We start from the raw sequence: 9,070 nt of genomic DNA, 5'->3' as shown, positions 1-9,070 counted from the left end.
GCTGGCAGACAGGAGTTTTGTAGGTTTAGACATCTGAGTGATATGGACGCAGAGAAGACACACAAAGACTTCATGCTGTTGGGCCTGACCTTCCTCAGCTGCGTGTACTTACATCGTTCTTCATGCACAAAATGATTTCACCTGATTGCTGTTCTCACCTGACCTCCCACTGCCCTCCTACTTCTTCACCTTTCTCTAAAGAAGCTTAACTCCCAATCACCATCATGGCACTGCTGCTTTACAGACTGGGTTGTATCTGCCTGTGAGAGTGAATGTGTCGTTGTCTTATTCTGTACTATATGGAGAAAACGGCAAAATATCTCCTCTACTTCGTTCAAGTTATAGTGAGTTTATAGGTTGAATTTGCACTCAGCCTCACTAATCAGGGACAGCTCTTTGCACAATGCAGCCCTCCTTTGTTTGTCCTGCACAGTCCTATAATAAACACGATATTGTTTTTCACACTGTTATATGCCCAGATTTTTTCTACACACAAGCCTAGGACAAGACACATCACTGTTTCTGATGGCACAGGAAAAACACTCCATATACTTGCAAAGCAATACATTTACTGGGATGGGTTGACAAAGAGTGTTGAGTGAGCATCGCAGCTGAGTGATCTCTGCTGCCTGAGAGGAGGCTCAGGGGTACGGTTTCCATGTGGTAGGGCGTGGGACAGGGTGCTGTGAGGACAACTGGGCTGGAAAGGGAAGTGTCAGTGGTCACCACAGCTGTGACATTTCACCTCTTCCCAAGGTTTTCCACCACTGCACCTTCCCAAACCTAGACTTCTGGCATAGAATGAACAACCAGAAGTAATTAATTTCAGGCCCTTCCCTGGTATAGCTGCCAGCTATAGGCAGCAGCCACCTCTGTCTGGACCTGCAGGCAGCCCTTACACTACCCTTACATACACAGTGTATGTAAGCTGTTTAAATCAACAGTTAGAAGGCAGAAGCAAACATAGAGCAATGGAATAGGCTTTCATGTCCTGCAGAGACTTGCCTTTTGCGCTCACCATTGAGGAAATTGAAGTTCAATTGAATAGGCTGTTATAAGAGCCTATATTCACCATAGAAAGTAGTTTAATAGGCTGTAAAAGGCTAAAACTCAGATGGTAAAAAGTAAATGTCTCTTAATTACCTTCAAAGGATTTCTCTCATCTTTCACTAGAGTATCAGGCTTTAGTCAGGCATGAGGCATACATTTAGATAGATCGGGAACATAAAGGCACTTCATTGATCCAGTATCATAGGTCTTTGTCTCCTTCTGGATTTTTCTTGGATTTAAGTTTACATAAAATACTCTAATGCCTATGGGGTAACAAGACTGAACAGGAAGGAGGCTCATTCTTGATATTCCATCATTTCGGTTTTCCACACACGTCAGGCATGGGGGTATGTAAACTTAGAGAAGCTGCAGAAAGATGTTTGTGTCATTTTGTTTGAGCTGGACTATGTATCTTGTAAAACACCAGTAGATCTTGTTTAGCATTTGCATATAAATCTAAAAGCACAAGAAGGCCAACAAGGATAAGATGGATGAGATGAAAAAAAAATCCATGATGATCTGGGTCTCTGAAACTGGAAATCTGGTATTGAACTTGTAGTGAACTAGTGCTGAGGTTTAATTCTCCTACCGCACTAACTGTGCAACTGAAAACCTTTCCCATAGTACATTAGCAAAGGGTAGTAAATACGATGGTGAAAGGTAGAGGGTTGGATGGAGGCCAAAGGTACATACTAAAAAATGGGTGCATAAGAATAATATATAGATAAGCTCACTAATTCCACGCAAAACCTCAGAAATTAAGGCTCTTCTGAAAATCTAAAGCACAGCCCCAACCACACACCAGCAGAGCACCTGGACAGCTCTTTAGCCTTTGTATGTAAAGGTAAACCTACCATTTCCTCCATGACTGCAGCCAACCCTGAGGACTCAGTGAGTATGTTTCAATTGAAATCATTATATATTTTGGAAGAGACCCATGTCACAGACCAAGGTTATTTGGGTCCTGATATCTTTATTGGTTAATAAATTTAAATAAATTTATTATTAATAAATTTAAATAAATTTATTACACTGACATACCATATTTACCATTCTTCTTCAATTACGATGTTGACATCCCATGATGTCATAAACATCCCATGATGCCACACCTGTGCTGAAGTATATCATTCAATTCTTTCTTTGTGCAAATAAGATGTAAGAGGGAGAAGGAATTAATCACTGTGACACATTGCCAGAATAGCACATGCAAAAAGATGAAACGGTTCCCTGGCAATCAGGAACAGAAAGGCAAGGGGAAACCATGTTAAAAGTGTCAGGCAAAGCTGATCAGCTTTAATTAAAATACCTTTTATTGGCTTTCCTGTGGTAATGCCTGGGAGCCCCAGTCTTGGGCTGCTCTCCACCCTCCCTACACTGCACTCATGCCTAATGAGGTCCTTGCACACCAGAGTCCATGTTCTCAGAGGTACTTTCAAATGAGCCTGGAAGGAGGTGGAGAGTCCTAGTGCTGCTATACATACAGCATCTGGGGCACATTACTCTTGTGAAAACAATTTTGTTCTTTTAAAGAAATTATTGTAATGAACTTTTGTTGTTAGGGCCAACCTAATCAGCTGCAAGTCTGTTAGCACAGTAGAGGAGATTGGCATAGGAAAGGAATGTAACAGGAAAACATGTGACTTGGTTGGGGGTGTTGTTTGTTTGTACTTTGCTATTATTACAAGCAGTTAATCTGTTCTAGTCTCCAATGAATTCCACCAATATGCAATCCTGGGGAAGGGCACCATTTGAAGAATGCATTCCACATTATTTGAACTTTATCAAATGTTCTGGGCCAAATCTGTGTATTGGCAAGTCTTCAGTGGACCTCAGCCAGCTTGTATTCAGCTGAGTATCTGGCCCAGTTAAAAGTTTGATTAATACCACATTCAGTGTTCTAACCCCAGTGCAAAGCACATTTGCACGGAACTATCACATATCTAGTAAAAGAGTTTTTCTGGGGAAAAGAGAGGATGTGACTGAATTCATTTTAAGAAGTTAGAAGGTGTTTTACCAGTAACCAGCAAGACCAACTCTGTTACTTATAATAAAGAAATGTTTTACCATAGTAATAATAATAATTGTCATAGACTATACTGACCTGGTTTATCCTAATGGATAAAAAATGGTATCCCTCACAACTGTATTCTACTCACTATCGTGTAACTGAAAAATCTCGACACTTCACTATCACAGAGTTCTCATCTGTGCACAAGAAGGGGATATTCAAGCGAAAAAGCAAAATATGATGAAGTATCACTTGCGCAGTGTTTTATAAACTAAACCCACATATCAAAATATCATTTTGAATGACAACAATCTGCCTGTTGTTTAGTGCTTTTCTTCTCTTTGACCTCTTAGTCATCTCTGTAGGAAAAAAGGGCAAGATTTCCCTGTCTGTTGTCATCTCACTGCCTTTTATTGAAACTCTTCAGTTTCTGCTATATCCTTTGAAAATTAGAGTTCCCACTCTATATTCAAGATGGAATGGCCAACTCCCTAATTCCATAAGGGCTCTATAATTCCTTCATTGCACTACCTTACCAACTGCTGTTTCTGACTGCTGTTATACATTGAGCAGCTCCTTCCACTGACCTGCCTACAGAGTGCCTCAACTTTGAGCACTCAGACAACATTTACAGCCTATCCAAAACTGATCAGCTGAAACTTTCCTCTGGAGGTTGCAACAACTTCACTTCTGCATTGAATTTAACATATCAATGGAGAAAACACTGTAGGCTAATAATGGCTGTAACACCATTATTTCATTAAGCATATATGAGTGAAAACTCAGAGTAAATATGATCATTTTCTGTGACTTTCTTTGCTGGTATGTTGTAACTAATGTCAGCAAGTGAACAGTATTTCTCTAAATCCTTAACATTTTCCAAAACTTTTGTACAAATATAGTAATTCATTTTATGTGGCTTACACTCTGTATGTTTGCTTTCAACTCCTTCTTAAGAGAAAAGGTTCAATAAAAATTATACTCACATGTTGATACAACTTCTAAGCTGAAATGGACAGTTTGTTTTAAGATTATTAAATCTTAACTTTTAGGCAGAATAGGAAGAGAATAATATTTATGACCTATAAAGACCAGTTCAGGCTGCTTGGAATTTTATCATTTGTGTCAAGTCTTCACAAAGAAATGTCTATAATGCTGCAAAAACTATTATTTAGTAACTTTCAAGACATATTTAAAATAAATTATTTCCTTAACTCTCAAGAAAAAAACTATTAAGTCAGTCCAATTAGTTTCATCTTCAAAAGAGTCTGTAAATATACACCTCTTTAAAAGCAGTGCAGTAGACAGGTGACACACCATTACCTTATAGATGAGAAAGCTCATCAAAGAATTTACTTAATGCACCTGAAGAGAGACGAGTGAAGCTCAGTAACCACGCTAGAAATCAGAAGCGTTTTACACTGAAATCTTCCTGCAAATCCATGTATCTGTTGCTGTAGCCTCTTCTTTAAGGTCTGATCCCCTGAAATGAATGGAAATATGTCCACTACAGTCCTAACTAGAGAGTAGAGTTTGGGAAAAGTGCCTGCAGCCACACCGAATGGGAAAACCTGGAACAGCTCCAGCAGCAGAAGCTGTGCAGCTTGGTTGTCAGAAAAACATCCACATTATATCACCACTGGGCAAGTTTTCTGGGGCAGAAACAACAAGGCTATTCAAGCTGCAATTAGATGCACTCCTGCAGATATATCTAGATGAGAAAGGATGGAAATTTCTAAGGTGGCAGCTTGCCAAATTGCCTTTGGGATCCTAACACTTGTTCTTATGCTGCTTCTGGAAGAAAAAGGAAGGCACTTAAGGATGGGCCTATGCAGAATACAAAGAGCTTTAGTTTCACTATCTAGAGCAAGCATTAGGATCATGCATTTGACCATCACAGGAAATATAAAAAGGCATAAACATTACCAAAGCTGGCCACTGGTAGGTTAATGTCATTTTCTAGCCTGCAGCACTGAGGTGCACGTAATGCAAGCAAGGATGGATGGAGAAAACTAATGTTTGGCAAAGGGTCTGAATCTCCCAGTGGAGAAAAGTATTTCCAAATAAAGGTTGCACCCAGTGTCAGCAGACCTGTATCAGTCAGCAGAATTGCTGCAGGCTGAAGGACCACACTAACTGGTTTAACTCTACTGATCTCTATTCTAGAACAAATCCAAGTCAGGCAAAGTTTCCTGGTAGGACACCAGCTGTTAACATCTCATCTAAACCTCTGGATCACTGGCTGTGGCTTTCAGTCACGTGTAATCTTTCTACATTTTATTGGCATAAAAACTTTTAGTTATACTGCTTTGGCCTGTCCAGCCTTTGCAAATTATTTATTGAACTATTCTAACAGTTATACAAAACACTGTTTCTACCTCCTTGTAGCTGATGACATGTCAAAACTCAGCTTCTGTGCATGACTGAGTGAGTAACCATAGGAAGAAAGTAATCCAGCTTCATAGAGATTCCTGGCAGAGGGGTAGCTCATCAAGCAAACAGCAGCAATTCTCCTCCAACTGGGAGCTCAGTACAGTACAAAGAAAACAAAGTTTGAATCCTGGAGAGGATTAGGAACATATTCTCCAAAGACATTTTCATGGATTTAACAGGAAAGGAGAACAAGATGAGGCAGACTTGAAGTGAATCTGTAGGAGTCTATTACAAAGATTCATAGAAGCTAAGTTATTTTAACCTAAAACATGTGTATGGCAGTGTAAATGTATAAAAATGAATCCACCTTATGAGGCACTGCTGGACAGCTGAAACTAAGAATAGGGTTTTTGATGCACGTGATGCAGCTATATTTTCAGTAAGCAGAGTAAATTCTCTCCCAGTACAACTTCCCCTCTGCACTCATGCTGTTTGTGTGAACAGGGATCCCCAGCTATCTAACACACTCTGTCTGCAGTGTAAGACTACAGGTAAAAATCAAAGACTTCCAAGTACTTGCCTGCAACCAGGGCATTTGGTAGTTTTTTATAAGAGTATATCTGGATCACATCTTGTTCAGGTTTGGCCTTTTCAAGTTTCAGAGAGTTATGAAATGGCTTCCACAACCATTGTCAGCAATGACTGGAGTAAACACTAAGAAGTAGTAAGACTGTTGCAGTTTCTGACAGTATTTTTTTAAATAAGACTTGCAATAACATTTGATCAGAATGAATTCTTGAACAATTCAATGTGTGAAATTCAAGTGACATTGATCATTCCAATTATCCAATCTCCTTATCTTCTGTGCTCAATCATGGACTTGCAGTATCTGTATAAGCACTTTCTCTTGTAAAGCTCAGCAGGAAACATTACATAGTAACTGCACTGCTTTTCTCCTTAAATTTAATCACAGATTCTGCAGACATCTTCCATGAGAGAGCCATAAAAATTGTAGGGATGTGGCTCAGGCTATATTGCTCTGCTGTTTTTTTCAGATGCAACAACACTGGGAAAGCTCTACTCGTACATCTACATTTCACTCTAAATCCATCTTCACAAATTAAAGGAATCAGTGACAGTAATTACAATGTGGACAGCTCACTGTTGAACTACTCTTTTCCTAGTTCTTCTGAGAAAAGCAACAATAGTAAGGCACATGTTGGATTCTTCACAGAGCATTTCTCTACTTCCCACAGGTTTGCTATAGAAGGCAGAAGCAGGGAAGGAAAGTGTCTATGCTAGCAACAAGCTAATTTTTACTTTTGTAAACTCCATAGTTACTAGAAAGCGGCTCATGATATCACACTATTTCCTCTGGCTCATGCAGATAGCAACTACAAACATTAGCAAGTAGCAATCCAACCTCAAAAGCCTTTGAGTAAATACCAGCTTTTCAAATTTCCCAGAGATTTCTGTAATTGCCGTATTTAGATGCTAGCATTGAAAATGCACTGGAAGTGGTAACTGGTAAGAGAAAGAACCTGTATGTAGGCATGTTTAAAGTTTCCAGTTTTAAGTGCAAGAAGAGACAACTTTAATACATGAGAGTTCAAAGAGGTGATTTTAAAGGCCTGTTTGCACAACTGGCATCAGTGTACTAAGAGGGTCTTCTATTTCTCTTCATAATACAAATCTCTTATTTCTGTATATTATAATAGCAAAGAAATAAAGCCAAAAGCAAACAAACAAACAAACAAAAAACTCAAAACAAACCAACATACACACACCCCCAACAAGCCATGACCCAAAATCCTTAAACTACTGTCCTGGTTTTGGTGGGATAGAGTTAATTTTCTCCCAGGTGGCTGGTGCAGTGCTGTGTTTGGGCTTTAGTCTGAGAACAATGCTGATAACACACTCATGGTTTAGTTGTTGCTCAGTAGCACTTACTCTCAAGGACTTTTCTGTCTCATGCTCTGCCAGTGAGGAGGGGCACAAGAAGCTGGGAGGGAGCAGAGACAGGACCCCTGACCCAAACTAGCTAAAGGGGTATTCCATACCACAGCACTTCATGCCCAGGAGAGAAACTGGGGGGAGTTGTCTGGGAGGGGCCAACTGCTGCTCAGTTTGGGTTGGGTAACGTTCAACAGGTGGTGAGCAATTGTAGTGTGCATCACTACTGTTTATTAGATATTTTGTTTGGTTTTTTGCTCTCTTTTGGTTATTTCCCTTTTCATTATAATTATTAGTAGTAATATTAGTATTATATTATACCTTGTTCCAATTATTAAACAGTTTTTATCTCAACCCATGGTTTTTATCTTTTTCCCCCAATTCGCCTCCTCATCCCACTGGGGAAGGAGAAGTGACAGAATGGCTCCATGGTACTTCATTGCCAGCTGGGGTTAAACCACAACAGGTACCAAGCAAAAATGCTTGTCCAGGAAAAGAGCCATTAACAGCAGATTTGAATTCATTTCATCTAAGCCTTTGGACCCTTTAGTTTCAATCCTCCAAACAGTGTTGAAAAAATAATCTTGAGGGTTTTTTTAATTATGTATGGGATATGCAAGCTTATAACTGGCCTCTAATTAAACAATAGAATAAAATTCTCCTCCAAATATTATAAAGCATTTCAAAACAATATCATGAACAAATTCTACTAGAAATTCAATTAAAAGGTGTTACTTATTTAATAATTCTAAAATCCATTCTGAAATGAGCTATACTAGCATCTTTAAGGAAACAAACATCTGTGTGTCAGGATGTGCTGGTAAAGAATCAGATGCAGTCCAGGGTAGAGGTTAGTGATACAGCAGAAAAGAATGTTATCTTGCCTCACATTTCTTTATAGTCCCCTCTGGGAACTTCTGGTTTGACTACTTACAGATGGAAGAAGGGGCAGGGAGCTAGCAGAGGCACCTCGGTGGGGGCATGGTGCTCCAGCTACCAGAAAAGGGGCACCAAGAGCTCAGGGTCCTCCACAGTAGGTTTCTAGATCCCATTCAGACACTCTTCATTGCCCACTTCCACCAAAATCACCTCAATTTCCTGCGTTTTTCAGAAACCAAAGTGGCACCATGCAGTTGAAACACAATGGCTTCACCTTTAGAATGCAACAAAGCTGAATGCCTTACACTGGTCAAAAGGACCATCTCCTCCAAGGATACTGACAGAAACAATATGACCCCCGTGTTCTGTGGAACAAGAAGAAAAGGTAACACTGCAATTACTCTGTCTAATCTTAACTGGTTGAACAGCACCTCGAAAAGTCCAATTTCAGACAATTCAGTTTTACAGTCCTGAGTAGGTCTCAGGCACTGTCCAATCGTGCCATCTGCTGGGCAGAAATTTTTAGGTATTAGCAAAAGCTTTTGAGGACCCTGGGCCGTATTTTAGAAAGTATACTGCAGTCCTGGCAACTGAGTTTTTACCAATGAAATGGAGATGAAAGGGTGACAGTGCTGATACCTAAGGACCCACAGCCAACCAGTCTGAAAGGCTAATAGAGGCCCCCCAACAGCGGTTTTAAAACACTTAAGTACAATTCTGAGTACAGCAAAGCACAAATAGTAAAGTAAATGCAAAAAGTTTCCCAAGAAAGGGTCCAGTTTCCACTCCAACCATCCTTTTCCT

This window comes from Psittacula echo (genome assembly GCF_963264785.1).
Source record: "Psittacula echo genome assembly, chromosome: 2".
Taxonomy (NCBI): Eukaryota; Metazoa; Chordata; class Aves; order Psittaciformes; family Psittacidae; genus Psittacula; species Psittacula echo.
Note: the sequence above shows the minus strand (reverse complement) of the source record.